The 22152-nt window shown below is 30.1% G+C and overlaps 1 protein-coding gene across 2 annotated transcripts in view; it reads right to left on the reverse strand.

The window, feature by feature from the left end:
* Positions 1 to 22152, reverse strand: part of LOC131842478 (uncharacterized) — a 157011-nt gene that overhangs the window by 133667 nt on the left and 1192 nt on the right. The gene's annotated exons all lie outside the window — the stretch shown is intronic.

Genomic DNA, 22152 nt, shown 5'->3' on the forward strand with positions numbered 1-22152 from the left:
TTATAGTGTACGTATACGCTGAAAGATTTTCATTTGATCCAATAATAACTATTCAATGAAAAAGTTAATAAACTTGCTTGGTTACGTCGTAATATGTTAACTCATATATTCAATATTAACGATCCGGTTCCTAGCAATTACAAAGTTCAAAGTCAAGATTAAAACATAATTGAATGTATGGTTAACTTCTACAACTTTTCAATGTTAGCTCGGAAATTTTGAAATATCGCTAAACAAAGTCAAGTTCAAGTTTTACAAGTAATACTGAAATTTAGGGTCATCTTATATATAGAAGTGCAAGAGGTCACTTACGATCTGAGGATAATTATGATTAAAAAAACGCATCTAATAATGTCCCTACGTGTCTCACATTAAAAATTCGAGGGCTAAAATACTTAACTTAGGTCAATGTCCACGAAGTTCCCATCATAGTTTATTCCTGTCGAATTAGCCATGATAGGCCAACTTACATGACTTCATACTCATTTTTTTATACTGTACTAACTGATAATACTACATAACTTCATTATTGTTCTATTAACCTCTACTACAGTTAGTAAACTCGGAAGACCTATACAAGGCGATCAATTTTGCCATTGAAGTTGCTAAGTTCTAGTCTAGATATAAATATACATATATTAGTAGCATTCCGTGCATAGTTGCACCTTGTCGCAAACTATGCTTAAAACGGTGCTGATGTGATTATGTGCTGAAATTATCACACTTAACTGCAGGTGTGGCATCTCTCATACATAATTACCTCAGTCCCACCCTGACAATGTGGCAAAGCCTTAAGACTGAAGCTTGTAGATGCCTATTCATCTGCGATGTCGTAATTCTCAACCAGATGCAGGATCAATTTCTATGCAAATTTACATTTAAAAGCTCTATGGAGATGGTTTTAGATATTATAATTAATTTAGGCATTTATATACCACAAGCTCATCCCTTTTTCATCTGTTTTGTGTCTAATGTAATGATATCGTCTACTTTATGCGTTATCGGAATACACACTGTATGCTATATGAGGATCAATATATAATAATATAAGAATACTATGTGTACACTGATATACATATATTGACAGATGATAGATTATATTTTAAAATGATTTTTTGTAAATATGCAATGTCGGATTTCACTGAATAATGTTTTTTCTTTTATTAATTTCCAGTAAGAAGTTTATTTTCATATATAATTATATTTAATATGTATAGCCTTATTACAATTAACAAACAAAGAATTAAAAGAAAGATTTAAAGAAAGTTATCATTCACATTATCTAAAACAACCGATTACGTCTTACGACGAATATTTACGACTGTCATCCATAAAAAGTATTTTTTTTTGTTTAATCGATAAAGATGTTTTCTTCTCCAGAGAGTTAGTCAGACATATGTATTGACACACTATGTGTTTATGCTTTATGAAAACATTTTATAATTATAGCTGTAACAATGCTGGCTGTATTTACAAGTTTACATGCAGGGCATCATACATTATCTAGAATATTCAAAAATTTGTATCTATCTTGTAACTTGCTGCAGTTTTGACTTAGATACTACATGATAAAAAATTTGTACTTGAAGTGCATTATGATTATGTCATTACTACATAAATAGTTTGAAATATGTAGGACAATCAACTCTACTCTGACTCGTTATTATTACGTGACCGTTTCGGAAATGCAGTGGTATTATGTAGGAAATACAGGATAAGTCAAAATACACAGAGGGCTTTCACCCCGAAGTAGGCCAGCCTAATGTTTTGTCCATTACGAACTCTGACCGCTGCCTTGTTGTACGCGAGAAAAAAATATAAATTAAACACCACCAAAGCTCAGTTAACGATTTCTCTTATAAAAATATTTGGTATCCGTAAATATATAATATATATATTTATTTATTTTTACAGCAATTGTTATATTTATTCATTGGGATTTCTCTATTATATTGTATACGAGTATGAATATCTGTAACATATTCGAGTATTGGAACTTTAGGTAACAGGAGGTTACTAGTTTAATAAATAAAGGACCATTGCGGCTTTGCGAATATAGAAAGGAAAAGAGAAGATGTGGGCGGCATTCACTGAATGGTCTTCTGCAATTTGAGTCTTCTTGCTTGATCGGATGCCAAATCGAGGTATTGGCTGGCTGGTGATCAACACAACGAAAACACTATAATTTTTGAATGAATTGTACATTGTATATATTGTAATTATAATGTATGTGTAATTACAAATATCACATTGTTCACAATAGGAAATAACGTGCCCACGGTGGTTATGTTTTTATTAACAAAAAAAAACAAATATCGCAGTGCAATACAATTAGCGCAGTCGATGACAAAAAATCTCAAAAATCAAAATATGCGAAATAATGTCCTACACCTGAGCACTGTGTGTCCGTAATAGCAGTACAGTCGACGACGAATAAAAAATAATATTAAACACTTGGAGACATATGGAGACGCGAACACCCATGCGGTAATTTTTTTGAACAATGTATTGTAGGTACATTCTTTTTATTTATAATTCAATTTCTATTTATATACTCAATAGTATATTTCTTTGGTAGTTTTGAAATAGGCACAGCTTAAAAAGACCCGAGGGTCAACGACCTCTATTCTAAATTGATCATATCTTTTAAATAGGTAATACTTTTTTCAAGTTTTTCACTTTTTTCTAACGTATAAAGAAATCTATCGGAGTGCAGAGTAATAAGGACTTGTAAATAACACTTATACCTTTATTTATTAGGGTAGCCAGTAGACAGTTATTTTAAAAGAATATACTTATAAGTAATAAGGAAAAATGTATCTAATAAAAGCTACCGATAGGCGCCACAACCATAATAACGAATTAACGTCTCACTCTATGTAATATATCTATATAGTATGATATTACTATAAGAGGTAGAAGATATAAATTTGGTACCACGACTTGGAGGAGGAGGTTGTCTAGATTTCCTTCTCTTACATTTTAGTGATCTTTGATTTGATACTTATTAGCTTTTAGTCGAATTTTTATATTAACATACAACATCATGGGCATTATGATGTGAATAGATACATAAGAGTAGATACTTAGTTTCTTTTAGGGGTTAAAGTTTTTAAAGCAAAGGTAATCATAGGTAGCTACATGTTACTGTATCAAATATTTAAAAAAATATATTAATAGTTTAAGCTTAATTTAAATAACATGTTTAATCAAGCCTACGAATGGAATCTATCCGTAGACATGCCCATAACCTTAATACATCGTATACAAATTTATAGCAGTTCAATGCATGGAAGTAACTGATGTTGGGTAGAACCTGAAAAAATCGTCCAAATAAAGATAGAGCTGCCGCTGTTATAGGCACATCAGGAATTCTTATGCCTCATAGTCGGATGATACGATCCATTGCACACCCCAGGTGATAAAGGCGTTAAATACGATTAAGAGGTCCCTAATGGGACCACCCCAATAACACCCAATACTCTCTTATCACAGTTCGACCCAATTTCCCCAATTACTAGGATCAAGGAGAAGTAATGAAATGAGAGTAATCATTATCTCATTCGTTTATTCTTTTCGGCACGCCTTCGTCGCCGGCGGCTACTTTAAATAAAGCATTAAAAGACTGCTCAGGATTATCACACAATTTATTCAGGTGCTTAATTTGAGCGGCTATCCCACTTTGGGTACAATTTATTTTTATTTCACTTAAATGCAGGCTCGTAGACCTTAGAGATTTGCCTTCAGTTTTCATTAAAAAGCGTCCCTGGAAATATTTCGTTTACTGAGGAATTAGTATTATTCGGGGAATGTGGCGCAATAAAAAGAAAATGACAAAATGAACGCGAAAAGAATGCCGTGTTAGTTCCGTTGTGACCCTCATCTAAAATTCTATGCGATTATTGGAATATTGAGATTACACAATTTTTTTATCGATTAACATATAACAATTGGCAGTAATTCATATTATCTATAATCAATATATATATTCACAAACATACAAATATGTATCACGAATTGAAAAGTTGCTGCTATATCTACGTTTATTTCTATTTTAATGTAATAAATATTTACCATATCTGTCTAATGTTCAATTTAGATTTCATGCATAACATGCAAACATGGCAGCCTGGCTAATTTCTATGGCGCATGCACTAAACTTATAACAAGTTACATGTGTGTCTTCGAAGCCGAAGTGTACAACGAACTTGAAACCATTTTGCAACTGCAAATACGTATTAGACTGACTAGGTACATTCGTGTGCACCCATAGACTGCTGCGTGGGGAGTGCACTCATTGCAATGGTTGGCGGACCAATTGAAACTTTTGATTAAAATCAAGCAAACCAAGAGCACTGTTACGAGTCGAATGCGGATATCTTTATTTGAATTCAGTATGTTATGTATCCATTGGGAAACTCGAATTGGACCTTGGTGTTTATTCAATCGATTGACCATGCGCCACTGCTATTTCAATTTTCGATATTCTGCTAAAATTAATTTATTATGTAATAAAGACCGTGAATAGTTTTTTGTTCTAATTGCCACAGTATTTCTGAAGTAGTAATAAAGCCAAAGTTGTGCCATAAATGTAATACGAGACGTAGTGATGAATATCATATTTATAAATTTATTACCTAAATAGGATTCTAAATATTCTGTCAACCTGAGACCTATTTGTCAACCTATATACGAAATTGTTTCCCTAACTTTCTCTGTGTCATAGAAATAAGGTCCAATTTACACAGTACCTATTAAATTACCTATAATATTCAGAGTCAAACTTAGACAGACTTTGTATGAACTATATATTGTACCTGCATCTGTCTTTTGCAATGCCAGTAATATATTATTGTTTTTTGTTATGCTATTTTAGAAAATTTTAGTAGAATTTTCTTATGTTAATATTAACGCAATATACTTATAAAAGCACTGAGCTAAAAAATAAAATCCTACGAAATATGACAATAATATTCTGTATATTTACTAGAATGATCTAAGTTCATTTAACCTTGGGTATCAATTATAAAGTCTAGCACTAATTTTAATCTTTTTTTTATTCAAAATATGAATAGATTTAATTAGGAAAGTATTGAAAATACTTATTCCGCAAAATTACACGATTAAACAATGTACTAATTCTTCTTTGCAAATTTCAGCTTCTGTCTAGTACGATAAATGATACTAAAGGAAAAATTACAACTCCATTGGATTTTCCCAAAGCAAAAGGTTAGGCCGACGAATTTTTCTACGAACCCACTTCCTTTGTGAGTACTTAATCATTTTGTCTCAGGAAAAATATAATAAAATTCCAAGGAGCGAATAAGATTGATCATTGCTTGAATCCGTTCAAATCATCCTAGATTCCCCTCGGCAAAGCGACTTCGATTCTGTTTATTAATATTCATTGCTCATTGTAAAACAAAACGTAGGGTCCCAATTATCCCGCGGGCGCGGAAGGTGTTAGGTTAAGGGGACGTCAAAATGCCACATGCAAAAATCATTTAAATACACGAGTGATCCTTACAAGCGTGAGGTGCCTTTAGGAATTAATAGGATTAATTCGAGGGTTAGAGTTTTACGGTTACCGTGGATGGGGTAGAACATGGCATCACAGCGTTCCATGTTTTGGCAGACGCAGCGTTTGGTCTGTGATGTAGAAATTCCATTAAAGGTCACAAATTTATTGCTCTTCGACGGTTTTAGATTCCAATCATTTACATGTTAATTAGTACGTTAATATGATTAGGAATGGATTACATTGATAATGAAGAACATCACGGAGAGTTCTCACAAATTTAGTAAGTATTGCAAATGCTACTTAATTCTAATATCTTAAGGTAGCCCAGTGGTTTAGGTTAGACAGTTTGAAGGCTTGCACTAAGAGTCAATGCACCATGAATGGTAGTGAAAGGCAACTTGGCAACAACTTGCCGGCCAAAATCTCATTATGACAGACCTTTTTGCTGACTTCATGATACTATTTATATATTTTCTAGTTAAATTATTAAGCGAATATTATATTTTTTGTAATAAAATGTTAAACAAAACATTCTTTTTCTTATTATAACTGAACTTTTGAAATTATTAAATTATTATACGTATATACATATATAATATATTTTTAAGTGGTTTGTCAAACATGTTTAAAATTAACCATATCAAATGTTGAGGTAGTCAGCTTTTGATAAGGATTGAATAATTAATATTATAGATATATAAAATACAAAGAACGTGAAAATGAAAGAAGAAAAAGTAAATATTTAAACTGATAACTAATAATGATTAACGACCGACAACTATATCAACTAAGTACTAGTCAAAATCCTTATGCATGACATGAGAGAAACTTCAGTTATTAACTGTAAAGGGCTGAAATTATGAAAGTTTAATACATTGTCTTGACTTTATTTATTCTGTATGTCCTTAAGAAATTAATTCTTTAGTAGCAATGTAGAAATCATAGATAAACAAATCTCTGTTAATAGTGCATTGACTTTCCCGTTCTATGAGTAGTCAACAAAAAATCATTAAGCAAAACGTTGTGTAAATTAAGTGTTGAAATCGTCAAATCGTAATACTTAGCTTATTTTGTATTGTAGAGTGAAAGGGACCGTAGGCTACAATATAGCGCTTTACTACATACCTATAGACGTAGGTGTTAATTCATTTGCACTTTCCCCTTGTACATGACCTCAGAAGCAAAATCATTCATGATAATAATCAATCACAAATAATATGATAGTCATTTTAGAAAGCAATAAATATTGTTAAATATCAAATAAAGCGCATTAGCGCTTATTCTTTGTGATTTTGAAAGACACTTGTGCGATTTTTGCTTTGCGTGGATTTTAAATTGCTATACTTACATTTTACATTACAATTTTTGCTTACTAAACTTTCCATTCTCACGTCTATACTTACATTTACTAATAATAGCATAAAAAGTAAGTCGTATTTTTTAATTTATTCAATTTAAAAACTAGAACATATAAAAAAAGTAATAACACAAAGGTCCGAAGTGTTGCAGTAATATTAGGTACCTATTTATAATTGTAATTTATCTTAGCACCGTTTAAATTGTGCGTTTCAACAATTCATACCAGTAAAAAAACATCACGAGCCTTTTAACCTGTAGTAATGAAGGGACCTTGACTTTCAGACCGGGGTCGTAAGTACCATCCAATTAACAAGTTACTATATTAATCCTCTTGTTGCGTGTCGCAATGTCGAAAACAACTATGTCTATCCCAAGTGCACCACAACCCTTGTCTGTGATGCATATCTGTACAATGTACATGGACAAAGTTTAATATAGTATTAACTTCATGACGGCCTCAGTGATCTAGCTATAATTTTATTTCTGATGGATATACGTTTGATTCCCATATGATACAAACGTTTATATTCATTACCTCAGAACCGTTCTAGGTTTGTTCTAGAGTGAAATATTAATAAATTCGTTTTTAATTAAATATAAACACTAAAATATGTATAATTGGTTTTATTTCACGGAGGTTTATGTACATTAGGAATGTTGCTGACGTACTGGTCATATAGTTTTATATTTCATATTTAAATTGTATTTTTTAATATTGAGAATTGCCTTATATTTTACAATATATATAATCGAAATATTTAAAAGTCTCGATATCGGATGCTCGTAAATAATATTCTCACAATAAATATTACATTTATGTAATTTTTACAATTATTTATTTAAAATTTATTTTCATATTATGACTATCAATAAATACTGTAGAAAATATATTTGTTATAAATATTTAGGAAAGTATTTATAATAAATATATTTTACATTAATTACCGACCGTTTCGTTCATATCTCTAAAAAGTTCCTATATGTAATTTCTGCCAATAAAATTTACACCAACCAAGATTTATTACATTTTGGTTCCTTTTTATGACAATTTGTCATTATTTATTATTATTTTGAATGGAAAGCAAAGTCGCTGTTGTGAAAAGTTGCGTGTATTTATACAACGAACAAAAATTAATATAATATAACACAATTAGATATATGTATTCAAATTCGTACAAACAATACAAAAAGAAATGTAATATGTAATGACGTCTGCATTTTTTTTATTACACAACTTCGAAACATAACTTTCATAGCTCACGGCAATATTATAATTACATATCTTGTTTATATTAACATATATTGATGTAACCAAATGCAAATGACAAATCGTGATGAGTTAGCGATCCATTAGTTTGTTAACATTGTCTTTTTTCATATAACTTGTTGCCAGTCTTTGCCTGCCCGTAACTTTATGAGTTAATATAATTATGTTATCTGTGATATAACTAAACCGCAATCGCGTGTATTTGTAATTTCCAAAGGTTCATTTATTAGAGAATGCATGCATGCATAACGTTAAGTCGCCTTTTATATGGTACAAAAAATATTAGTAAATAAAGCAAATAAATAAAACAACAAACAAATTCCTTCCTTTCAAACAGTGAAAGAATTTCTCCAATAGTTATAGCGGTTCTGGAGTTTATATTCCTTACAACAAAATCCGCTCTTTCTCTGTGATATGAGTATAGATTAATAACGATATTTTTTTATATCTTTGCATTTAAGTACCTAATAAAGTAATAACGAACCCATTTGTCTTTCCTTATTTTCATCCCCATGACTGTGTAAGACCTGACTGGGGGATTAAAATGTAGTAGATAAATACAAGTGACGAAAATCTTAAAATGAAACTATGGTTTAACTGGGCAGCCACTATGGAAACAATAGACTAATGATTACTTCTTATAAAGAGGGGAGCGTAATGAGTTCTTGTAGTATGGTTTATTTAAATCAATTATTATAATTGCTGATTAAATTATTACGAATATATTATAGGTAGATTTGTCAATTTTGTTTAATTTATCTTATACACATACTAATAAATACAATAATGTGTTTCTGTCTGTTTGTTACCTATTAGGTACGTTAAAAACGATTAAACATGTATTAATATTTTACATGAAGATTAATTGTGACAACGACGGATATATGCACCTTTAAACACAATAAAGACTATAGAAAGTGGTGTATACCACTTTCGCACACTAAATATACTCCTACTTTTTCCAATCTTCTATACCTCTATTAATAAGAAACTTCTTATTAATAGAGTAGGTAGGTGTGTAAAAGAGGTACATACTTCCGATTATATTTACATTCATTATTTTTTATATTTTAAATTCCATGTCTGTATTGATACATCAACGTTAATAACACCTGCATGTTGTAGCAATTGCTATGGTGAATGGCCGAGACCCACGTAACCTCAACCTTTAAAAAACTCTGATGTAGAAATGTTAATAGCTGATGTTCCGATTATCTAAGACAAATCAAGGTCCGATTAATTATTTATTACACATATGCATGCTTTATACTTTTAATATTTATTAAAATAATATAATAGATAGGAACTAGTAACGAAACGAATAAATATATCACTTATTATTAGAAAAAATCATACTTTTTATTCATTATTGGCTAGTTGATACTTACTTAAAAAAGCAGTCTGAGCCGTATGCTTTTTTACATCAAAAATAATGTTACTCTTCTTGATAGAATTCAGATAAAATTTTATTAAGGTCTGTTCAGCTGTATAGTAATTAAAAGTCAACAAACATACATGCGTACATACTTTCCTACTTATAATAGAATAATAATATTATGCAATATCAAAATGACGGTCTCCGTGGTCTAGCGGTTTAGCACACCGCACCGTTCTACTTCCGATGGTCGAGGGTTCAATTCCTAGCACTTCACAAACATTTGTAGTCCTGAGTTGTTTGTATAAGTCTGGATGTTTTTTATGTATATTATATACGTATTTACAAAAAAAAGTATCGAAGAATTTATATCAGCAGTCTCGCCATTAGTTGGCGCCGTGTGAATATCTCAAGGATATTGTTATAATTAATAGTAAAATGAGACAAAATATAACTAATCTAGTTGCTATAATAGGTACCTACTATCGTTTTTTTTCGTATCTACTAATTAACTCGAAATAATGTAATAAACATATATATCTAAGTACATTGTGTATATTTGTAATATAATATCAGTGCAAGTCACGCAAACATCATCAAACTATACACGAAGGTACGAGATCGAACGATTTTCAAGAGAACGTGAAGGTCACCGCAGCACACGAGATATATTATTAGTCCAGGGATGCCAACCGTACGAAGTTCTTCATACAAAGAGACCTTCCGTACGAGTTAATTTTCATTTTCTTATGCGTTTGTACGAAATTTTGATAATGTACGAGATTAGCGTACCACATTGTACTAAGTAGTGATCGGCCAGTGTTCGAAATACAACCAAAAATAATTTATTATTATTACAGCCCTTTATTCAGACGTTTTTTTGTTTTTTATTTTGTTATTTATACTATATCCAGTAGTAGCTCATCGTCGTCTGCTTACTTCCAAAAAATAAACATTAATTAATTTAAATTATAAGTTTGAACATTATTAAGGTTCTATTGTCAAAAGATTATACTTATGTGTGTACTTTTATGTATGTAAAATACGGGATGTTGTGTCTTTGTGTTGTACTTTTATACTGCATTTCTTCTCTATATAAACTAGCGAAAAATCATACTCCAGACTAAAAAGTGGTACAAAGTTTTTGCTTCACGTATTAGTATTGTACTAATATAAGACGTTTTATAAGATTTATTATTTATTCGTACTAGGCTAAGTATATTAAGATTGGTAGCCCTGGTTATTACTCCAATGAGCTCATCAGTCATTACAGTATAAGATGAATAACAAATTTCGTAATGAGTTGAGTCTGGAGTTAATTTCTGTTTAATAGACGGCGCGGCGTTGTTGTCTTAACTGTCTGCTTCAACTATTAGTTATGTCAATCTGTATATTATAAACATCTATTGCCAAATAGCGAGTAAAATTAGCTTTGACATATAATAATATTCATCCATACATACTATACATACTTGTACATATAAAAACTGTAAAATTATGTCTGCCTCTTTGTCTGTTGACTATCACTTTATAACGGCTAAACATATATTGGAGCAATATTGATTAGACGGTTTATATTTTATATATTATATACACGACACTCTAAATGTTGCTATTATTCAACTCTATTAGTTTTATTTATTTGAAATACTCTATTACCTACATTTATTTACGGCCGCCAATTATGTTCAGTTTATATTAATAATAATAATAATAATTATAATCTCAGGAAAATCGACACAGCGCCATCTAGATCCAAGTTAAGCTAGCTAAAGCTTGTGTTATGGGTATTAGATAACTGATATTCTACAAAAAAATAACTGCAAGTATTATATCAATATAAGGTGAGAAGTAAATATCACATGAAGTAAGAAAGAAACTTCTGTCATTATTAAAAAAATATGAATAAAGTTCATTTAAATAATATAAGAAATTAAAAACATACTAATAAAATGAGAAATTTCTGCCAGTAGGAAGAAAAACACAGTAAAGATAACTTTTAAGTTTGTTTATATTGAACAATCACGCTCTGTTCTTAAATGTATTTACTTTATTCTCAATAAATTGTTCCGGTATTACCCTTTATTAGTTCCGGTGTTATAATTAAAGCGCTGCTAGCATTAGCTATTATTCTTAGGAAAACTAATTATCGCCAGTATTTGCAATTAACCCTTTAGATTAAATTGACCCTTAAATATTCTCCATAAACCACTTTATTTATTGTTTGTGATGTAAATTTCAATTCTACAACTTTGCATATAATTAATAATTTAATAATAAAATGATACAATATTTATCTAATGTCAAATCCCTTTATACTTTTGCAAATTGAAAATAAAAATAGCCAATAGCCTATCTCAAGGCAATTTCATTAATATCCGACAAGCACTATAGTCTTGAAAAGATGACAAATATATCACAACATACACTTTCACATTTATAATATTAGTGTTGTATTATAACTTCTTGATTCAATAGTTCATTTGATTTATTCATGTGTTTGTTAATTTTATTTTCGGAATAAATGTTATTGTATGGTAGGTATATTTCCATTTCGGTCCGAGCTATGAAAGAAAGTCACACCTGACTTCTCGATTACATTTACTCGTGCGCAGAGAAAACGTTGATTTTCACGGCCAGTTGGCAATGGTATCAGTCTTTTTACTCTCAATTGGTATACGTGGTCTGTGTCGTATTCTAATCTACTACTGTTGTTTTCATTATTTACAGTCCATTCTATTATGTATAACATACAGTACAGTATAAGGCATGTAACACTTTTAACACACACGTGTAAGTATAGTAATATGTATATAATATAAATAACTAGTTATTACTCGTAACTTTGTCTTCTTCTTTGAGATAAAATATAAGCTGATAGTTATCCTTGCGATATCCTCATCAGCAATCATTTTTAAGTCAAATTTAAAATTGAATATCATATAGCCATTGAATCATAAAAAGGAGAAAATGAATAGGAACAAGCGAGTGGACTGACTCTCTTTCTTCTTTATAATATTTATATAAGTACTTACTTAAAATCGTTGTCGAATTATATTTTCTTTTTAAAAAACTTATGCCTTTGTTTAAAGGGTATATTTCTTTACAATATTAAAAATATACAATCAATTGTATAGTGTTATTCAATTGTTACGCGTCATCTCTAAACTCGTGTTTCCTAAATCAAACTTATTTGATTTAACTTATTCCGAGGAAGGCGATAAAGATATTCAATAATTTTCGTAGAATTTTTCGGTCACGAGGCTAACAACAATATGTATACAAAATTCATTTAGTATTTGTTTGCGGAGGCCATCAGAATTAACCGTCGAACGTTGGCAGGCCGCCGTAACGGTACCTATATGGTAAATTCCGACACGTCCACTAACGGTGTGTCCTCCTGTCTCCACAGAATACCTGCCATTACATCTCAGAGACTATCAGACACCTACAAATAGATTTCAATAAGGTAATGAAAGATGAAACGAATCTAACACGGACATGTCAATGCTAAACTTCAATAGTGCCAAATGTTCCCTAATTTTATATAGTATGTATACGTAATAAAGTATTAAAAATAATATGTCTTACTTTTTTTTTAATTTAGCTCTTCCGCTATTAGCTCATTAAACTTTTACCCTAATACCTACTAATCAAAACAAAAACCTCCCCGACCCAATTTATTTATTAGTGTTTTGTTATTTTTATTCAAATTACGAAAATAATTCTGTATAAGAAAAACTTTACCCTATCTGGTATCTGATCCTATTTATATGTGGCGATTATTACTGTATGTATGATCCATTCAAAATTAATTAAATTAATATTCAAAATTATTCATCGTTCTTTAATAGGTTTTATAACAAACCATTAAGCAAACTGTATAGAAACTGTCGTTTTTTGATAACAAGCTAAATTGAATTGAAGTCAACACGAAGTATTTTTTATCTACCACGTTTAGAAGTAGGCCAGTCACGCCTGAGGTTAAGTACATTCGTAGTAAAAAAGCTGGATACATAACACGAATACAATTACCAGCGGTTATATTTTCTGTTGCACATATGTCTGGAATATTATTGTATATTTTCAAATATACATTATATGTATATATATACCCTTAGGTATTCTAAGTCAATAACAAAGATTAATATTCTTTATCACATCAGTCAATTTGTCGACTAATAATCCATGGCGACAACACTTTAAAAATATTTAAAGAAATCAATACAATCAACTGCACATTTTGTAAAAGAATAGGTAGGTATAGATATACCTACCTAATCGTACCGTAAAAGCAATAAATTAGTAGATCTAATTTACTGCTTTTACGGTACGATTATTAGTGATTCGTAAAAAAAAATGAGATGATCCAAGAAAATAAGCTTAGGTCATTAGGTTGTCTTACAAAAACAATAAATTGATGACTACATCTCGAACGAGCGCTTACTTCACGTTACGTTCCAGTATTTGTTATATATGATATAAATATAAATAGTACAGTACATGCATACATAATCCATATGCTCAGATGATATTATTATTAAAAATTCGTAAGCAATCAATAATGATGAAACACAGGATACTGTCATTTTATTCATTGGTTCACGCTGATGGTCAGCGTAAATGAATAGAAATATATACATAATAGTAACACTTACATATGCATAAAATTAATGTTGCTAACATACGCATAAAAACCAAGTTACCAAGCATTAAAATAATGCACAAAAAGTAGGTTTTGTATAAAAACACGGTGTTGAATTCCACACGACCACATAACGGGTTATAAAGGGTATTTTTTATCTTGCATTGTATATTTTTAGAGTTAAAATATTTCGCACCGCTGCTTAACTCATCATAATGGAAACGGTAAACTATAAAGTTTGTAACAACGACTCAAACGTATCTACTTGATTACAATAACTAACACGAAATAATTATTTTTATATAAACTTTTCTTCTCAGCGGCGTAGACAGGCGTCGTATACAAAATATGTTTTTTATTGTAATTAGAATGACAAAGCTTATGGACCACGTGATATGATAATTGGTAATATCTAGCATAATCTGTATACATGAATAGCATTACAGACATCATTACGTTTAACGTTTAATTAACGTTATCATTTGACGTCGGTAAATACAGATTACAGAGCAAGCATGTTGGCGGCAGAAATAGGTACGAATGAGGTACTATTGTCCTTTTGCAAAGTCTACCTCGTAAAGGTATGATGGTACATATATATATAAACATACAAACAAAGTATACTTATACTGGTATTTAGAAGTAGGTAATACATACACATACATTGGTGTATAACTTTGCTACCGCCGTTTTGCAATAGATGTCTGTGGCGGTAAGTGGTAGTCGAAATAAATAGACCGTAGATATCATACAATAAACTTAGGTATTTGTAAACATAACCCCATCGACATATTAGTCGATTTGCGTCTGCATCACAAAGTTATTCTCGATTAAATATGTCAGCAGACTAACATAACTGGTAAAGTTATGTTAGTCCTTTTCTATCCAGGGAATCATAAGTGTTGGCTAGTTGAACAAAGCCTATTATCCCAACAAAATCAAAGACAGGGAAAACCTAAACCCTATATACCTATAACAAACTGCTTTACTGGAGTGATGATATTTCGCCCATATTTTACTTTTCGAGAAGTGTTACATTATTAATATTGGTTGAAACGTCCATCAATTTGTCAATTTGTAAAGCTATTAATGTCTTTTTATAGATACTATTAAAAAGTTTTGCAATATCTCATATAAATTACCAGTTATTAAGAGTAAGTTAGTAGTAAGATCAATTTTGATTTATATCGTAATCGAAAATAACATTGTAAAAATTTGATAATGAATGGTAAATATTTTTTTACAGATTTAGAGATCTTAATTAATTAAGTTCAAACAGGTTAACAAATAAAACTAATTTAATTGAGAACAAACTTTTTTTACTGGAGCGAGTTATTCTTGTTATTCTAATATATATACAACCAACTAACTATTTGTTCTAGTATGCCAACAAAAGTTAACCCTACTATGTATTTGCCATTTTATACGTTATACGTCATTATCTTCTATAATTCATTTTCACATCAGGCTATGCATACAATAGAGAGAGCCGGTTTCTTTCTCTACTAGAGTAGAATTGGGTAGACCCAATTTTCGAAAATTTCCTGTATTGAAAAACCTATTTATTATTTTATAATAGGTACAATTATATTAAATCTTGAAATAAAGTAAATTATTGTATAAATCTTGTTGAGCAGATAATTAGTTCTTTTGGATTGTAGAAAACTGTTAGATTACTAAATTAAATAAGTCGTATTAAAATTTAATAAAAATCAGAAAATATTGCGACAAAAAAGATGTATTGTTATAAAAGCGGTTTTTCATAAAATATAACGTCAAAACTTATTTAGAGCATAGTAGGATTTCTATCAGGAAATTTGAAATGAAAAATTGAGAACAATGAACAAATTCTATCTATTATTTCTGATAATAATATACTTTTTCTAATGCAATTCTAATTCATCTATATTCTTAATATTCAAAAAGCATTCATATGCCCCATTTGTAGATAATATTTCTAAACTACTCGTACAATATATAACATAAAACGATAACCATTAACTACGTTAGGGGTGCAATTCGGATGTAGGTAGAAGTTGATAAATCTTATCAGTTTCACCTACATATATTTGATTAAGCTATGTACCTACGAATAGGGTTTCCATGATGATGATAATATAGCTTCATCGGGAATGACAATAACATCGACGACGAAGTCGAGTCTCAATATCAATACCAATTCATGAATTCGATAAGACCCTGATAGGACATATAATAAAAATCTGATCGCTGTCTCTACATCAAAGATACATATGAGAAAAATTTGACTTAATGGAGATAACAACATAATAAAACCCAAAACATATTTATCGTTATAATTTTATTCTGTTTGTCTAAACATTCGTGTGCACCTCATCTTTAAAGATTTGGTACGGTTTTTACTTATGTAATGTGGTAACTGTCACTTTTAAATATAGTGCTTGTATTAATTCAATCGGTTTTACAAACAAACAGCACTAAGACAGAGGCTAAACTATGAATAAATTTATGTGTGAGTGAGATATAGAATAAATAAGTTGTTAACGCTAAATTATTCTATTATAATGCCTATAATAACAAAACACAATTTATATGTTATAGAAGTATTAGAACCATTTACATTAAAATGGCTACCAGAAGGTAATTATTATAAATATAATTTATCCTAAAATTGGTTTCAATTATATTAATTTATATACTCATTAATTTCATAGAATTGAAACTTACGTGTGTATAAATGCATATATGTTGAACATTATTTGTTTATGACAAAAGTGAACGTATTTCGATAATTCCAGTCGATACTACTATATTCCTGTCTATGATTACTAGATAGTTTTTTGTGAAGAAAAATATAGATACTCTGTGAAATCAACAACTTCATTAATAACAATTGAAGAAGAATTTGGAATAGAATGCTCTACGTATATAATATTGTTAATATTTTACCTAATTAAAAATTATTATAGCTTCTAAAGTAACATCCTGTCTTACCCAGAAGAAGATCGGACGAAACGGAACTAAGAGGTCAGCAATAATGTATGCGAGTCAGAGTCCATGGAACAATCGAACCCATCGGAAGTCGGATTCGGGCCACGATAAAGTCAACTGCTTTTACACCACAGCATGTTAAAACTTACAGGATGAAAAAAAATAGTCTACAGATGGACTATGAACTATAGGTATATAGATTATTACGTCGGTTATATTTTTCCTGTATCCTATTTCGCGAATATACATATATATGTACTTTGTGTAGTTTTACAAAGTATAAATTACACTTGAATGAAGTAATGTCAAGTAATTGTTTACGTATACAGATAGTTACAGAACTGTTATTAATAGCAAAAAAAATATGTGCATGTTAATTAAGCTATCAAAACTTTGTAAACGATATTTATTCAGGATATACCTATGTGCATATATTTTTTTTATAAATTTTAAAAATATATTTTAAAGCTAGTTATAATAATAATAATATATCATGACACTTTACACAGCACCACAGAGTCCTACGCTTGAGCATACTAGACAACAGACATAAATACATAGATATTATTTTTAATAATAAATAAAATAGTAATATAATAGTATTTGAGAACAACAATAACATTTTCTGTTACTGGCAGCTTATCTACCATTCTTTTTTTTTAAACTTTGTATTTTTGATATCTGTTTTTATATGTTACTTTTCACTTGTTTATGTTCTTTTTCGCTGTGAGCCCTTTTGGGAAATACGAGTATACACATTTATCGCTATTATTTTGATTTTTAATAAAATAGTAGTTGTGTTCCCGCTCCAGTCACATTATCATTTAGCAACTAATTTATGAAAGAATTTCGGATTGCACTTGACACAAAAGGCACCACATTCTATGTGTATAGTTCAGTTAACGGTGTAATAGAGTGACACATTGAGGCGTTCCACCCCTGTCATTAATCTCATCGCTTTCGCTAGCCAAGTCACGCCGCATTTAGGGAGGATGCGACGGTGAAACGACTTTTTCCAAAATACCCGTCTGCAAGATTACCCTCTGATCTAAGAACGAATTTCAATATAAATCGATGTTACATAAAATTACAATATAGGATTATTCCCACAAGAATTGTAGAGTTCATTCCAAAATTTCACGACTGACTACAATTGATAATTTTACTTGCAGATTTATTTACATTATTTTGAGGTCTTAACTATTATTAATAGTCTTAAATATTTTATCTATAATTTGTTTTTTTTTTCATTTTATAAATAGTAATTTTGTTATTCATATTTTTTTATCATGGTTTTGTGAAATTGAAATGACAAACAAGGTAAGTGCTGACCGACGACTATTTAAATTAACAACACAATGGACATCAAGTTACATGTGACATTCGTGATAACATACATACACCATTCGGAGGATGTAATTTCATCGTCTTATCTTACATTTCTACTGAAATACAGATTATAAAGCGAGCTTCTTGGCGGCTAAAATAGACAGATAAAGAGGTACTTTTCACAAACTTGATAATAGTAACGGTAATCTAGTTATTTTATTTGCTTCGGTCTATTAAAAACTGACTAGTAATAAACAAAACATTGACCGGCTTACAGTTATACTCACACTGAGATAATTTTCCTAGATAAGCAAAGCCCATTCCATGAATAGTTTAGAAAAAATGACATGCTCCCAATTAAATATCAATCGATGAGGACGTGCAATGAAGAAGAAATTGATCGCATCTCGCCGGCTACCTCATTATTTATTGCGCGCGTGGAGCAAAAAGGGAATGAGCAAAAAACTTTGTATCGAATGACTATCATTCTCGATTGAAACGGACGAGTCATACGAGTCGATCTATTCAGGCCATCTGATACGATACGCTTGTTATTATAAAGGTGCTGGACCTTTATTAGAGGCAGAGTTAAATTTGCACTTAATTACGAAAGTATGATTACTATTTTCAATCACAAAAAAAATCGTGTGCCTCTAAATTGGTACTATTTATGTGTGCTATTGTTATAATGATTGTTATTTATATGGATAATTTGACAATAAAAAAGAATACTTGATTTTTTTTTTATTTTCTTAAATTACGAGTTTTATTGAAGGACTGTCATTTACAGAAGCTCTAAACTTTACTACAAGTTTAGAATATAAATATATTTTTGATGGTAAATAACAAAGAAAGAAATATTCCATATCTCCACTCTTTGATTTATTTTTCCCTTGTTATATAGTTACCTATAAATATCCATCACTATATAAAATTCCACGCAATAATAATATACATTTTGTGAATTTACTACTTACATGGCTATTAGGAACGCACGTGTTAATTACGAATCTATTAGAATATAACACATAGCAAAATACGAGTCCGCCTGTCAAGACTCTGATCAAAACTATGAGTGAATACCTACTCAACCTAACTTCATAGCGGAGCGAATAACGCATTTTCATAAATTAATTATGTATACAACGGAACATAGCTTTGTTTTCAGATTTAATTCCGTATAATAAGAGTAGCATAATGTTTTTCTCCCACTGGCCATTCTGATATCTATCAGAAGCACTCACATCACTTTTGTAAAGTTATTGTTAATTGTGGGATCCCATATTAATTCGTAAAAACGTTATGTTATTCGACAGATTTTGGCGAGTTTAATGGGAGCTATTTTGAACACAAAAGCTTTTTTGTATTTCATTACAAAATCATTAATTAACAATTGTTAATGTTATTTAAATTACATACAGTATAGAGTTTATAAGCAGTGTTGATACTGTTATTAATGTTTTGACGTGACAAAGTATATGAAATATTATGAAACGGATTGCATTTAATTTACAACCAATAACTATTCTCTGTAAAAATAAATATTTTATATTGTGAATCTTAATCATAAAAACTCATAGTATTTACTTATTTAATACATAAAAAATAAATTTATCGGATATAAATCGAATAATAAATTTATTTCCCAATCGGGTTGCCTCGAGCATTGACATCAGCTTACAATTTCCTTATTCCTTATTTCCTAATCATAACAAATAATTATTATCTTTTTCAATATAAAATTATGCTACATTTGTTCAGGTATATGTTAAAAATTATTTATTTAAATTTAATATACAATAAAAATAATAGTAACATACTAAAACTGACAAAGAAATTATAAAAAAAGTAGATAATATATATTTCTAAATCTTTTAGTATTTAATTTTTTGACATCAAATAAATCAATTGACTATTGGTATATGAACTGGCCACTGTACTAAAATGTATAGATTCTTAATTATATATATCAGCCGCTCAATGCCGCTCAATCAAACTGCTACGATGAACCCATAGTAGGTAGTAGTAAGTTTACATTTACAATCTATTATTAAGCTGCTAAATTAAAAAAATACTTTACGGATTTCATTATAATAAAATCTATTTGTCTTTATTCACAGAATAGAATAGAATAGAAAATCATTTATTCAAATAAACTTAATTTAAGCACTTTTGAATAGTCATTGAAGTCATAACAATTTGTTTTTTATCTACCATTCGTTCGGAAAGCTGTCTCATCACAAAAAGAACGAGCAAGAAACTTGTGTGTTGCACTTTTAAATAATCCTTGTAAGTTTACATTTACAAGTCGAAACGTGTGAATACAAACTACCAACCAGCACTATTTTTTTTTGGGTCAAATATAAATATATAATAAGATTAAATCAGTCGTAGTGATAAGAGCAGACCAGTCCCTACAAGCAGCACTCGTTCACGAGTATGACGGATGAGCCAGCCATCACTGCGCTCAACCATATTTTAGGGAGCCCAATGACCCGGGTCATTGGGCCCCAAACATTGATTATAGTATAATATATGTGTGCGTGCACCAATGTTTCGTGCAACAATAATTCGTAATATTTTATTTTTTATGAGTATAATACTAAAACTGAATAATGCAATAGCGTTGTTCTAGCGATTTCGTAAATCATGTTATTTATTACATAATAAGTTGTGTATGTCAACGTATAAGGATTTGAACATCACGTAGGCGGGAGTCATGTTGCATAGCAATTGGTTGTTGTTCAGCTGTATCGATAAATGATTTAGATATTATCCAACGACTCTCACGTTCTGATTATTTTGTTTACGGATTGTGTCTTTGAGATTGCGTGTTAACATTCTATGCAGTATACCTTTATACTTAATGCACCTATTATAAATGGAAGAACAGGACTGAAGATTTACCTTGGGAGAAACCTATGTCTAGCAGCTGATAATGGCGACGATGATTATAATTGTATTATTTTTCAATACTTTACTGCTCGTATAATTGTGCAAAAATCTTTATAAAGCGTTAACTCCTAAATTAAGCTCAGGTTATATTATCCGATGAGTTAATATACAAAAAAACTTACACAAAATATTATTAGATATACCTACTAATGATTACAATGTTTGTAAGGCAGCTGGAAACGCAAACATCGAAAAAATAATATTATTTTTAATTTCTCTTCTCATAGCCAGTCTATTCATACCAATCGCAAAAAACGAATCAATTCTGTTAATAAATAGTAAATCATTTTTATAATACTGTAAGTACCTATTTAAAAATATATTGTATACCTGTATACTGTATGTGTGTTTTCGTATATATATGTACTTTTTTCACAGTTGGTAATAGAAAGGTGCACCTGCCTATGCTAACGGTATACGTTGGTAGAGGAGGAGGATGATAGGATGACATTGCGGCAAATTCACCAGGAATTTATCACGATGACTTCCAGGGGACCGCGTGGATTTCAACCTAACATGATACATTGCGAACAATAAGGTCATCGTTTTCAAAACACATTTCTGACAATTCTCTTCCTCGCTGTTTGTAAGTACTTAGTACTTCAGTCTGTACAAACAGTCTAGCTAGAAAAATATATACATCTATCTATAAATATATATCTAAAATAGATTATGGAAATATTTGTAGGATAGTAAGTGTAATACGTATAGTATTTATTTGAAGCTAAAGT

The sequence above is a fragment of the Achroia grisella genome, unplaced genomic scaffold (assembly GCF_030625045.1).
Source record: "Achroia grisella isolate CSIRO2021 unplaced genomic scaffold, CSIRO_AGI_Agris_v1 utg241, whole genome shotgun sequence".
Taxonomy (NCBI): Eukaryota; Metazoa; Arthropoda; class Insecta; order Lepidoptera; family Pyralidae; genus Achroia; species Achroia grisella.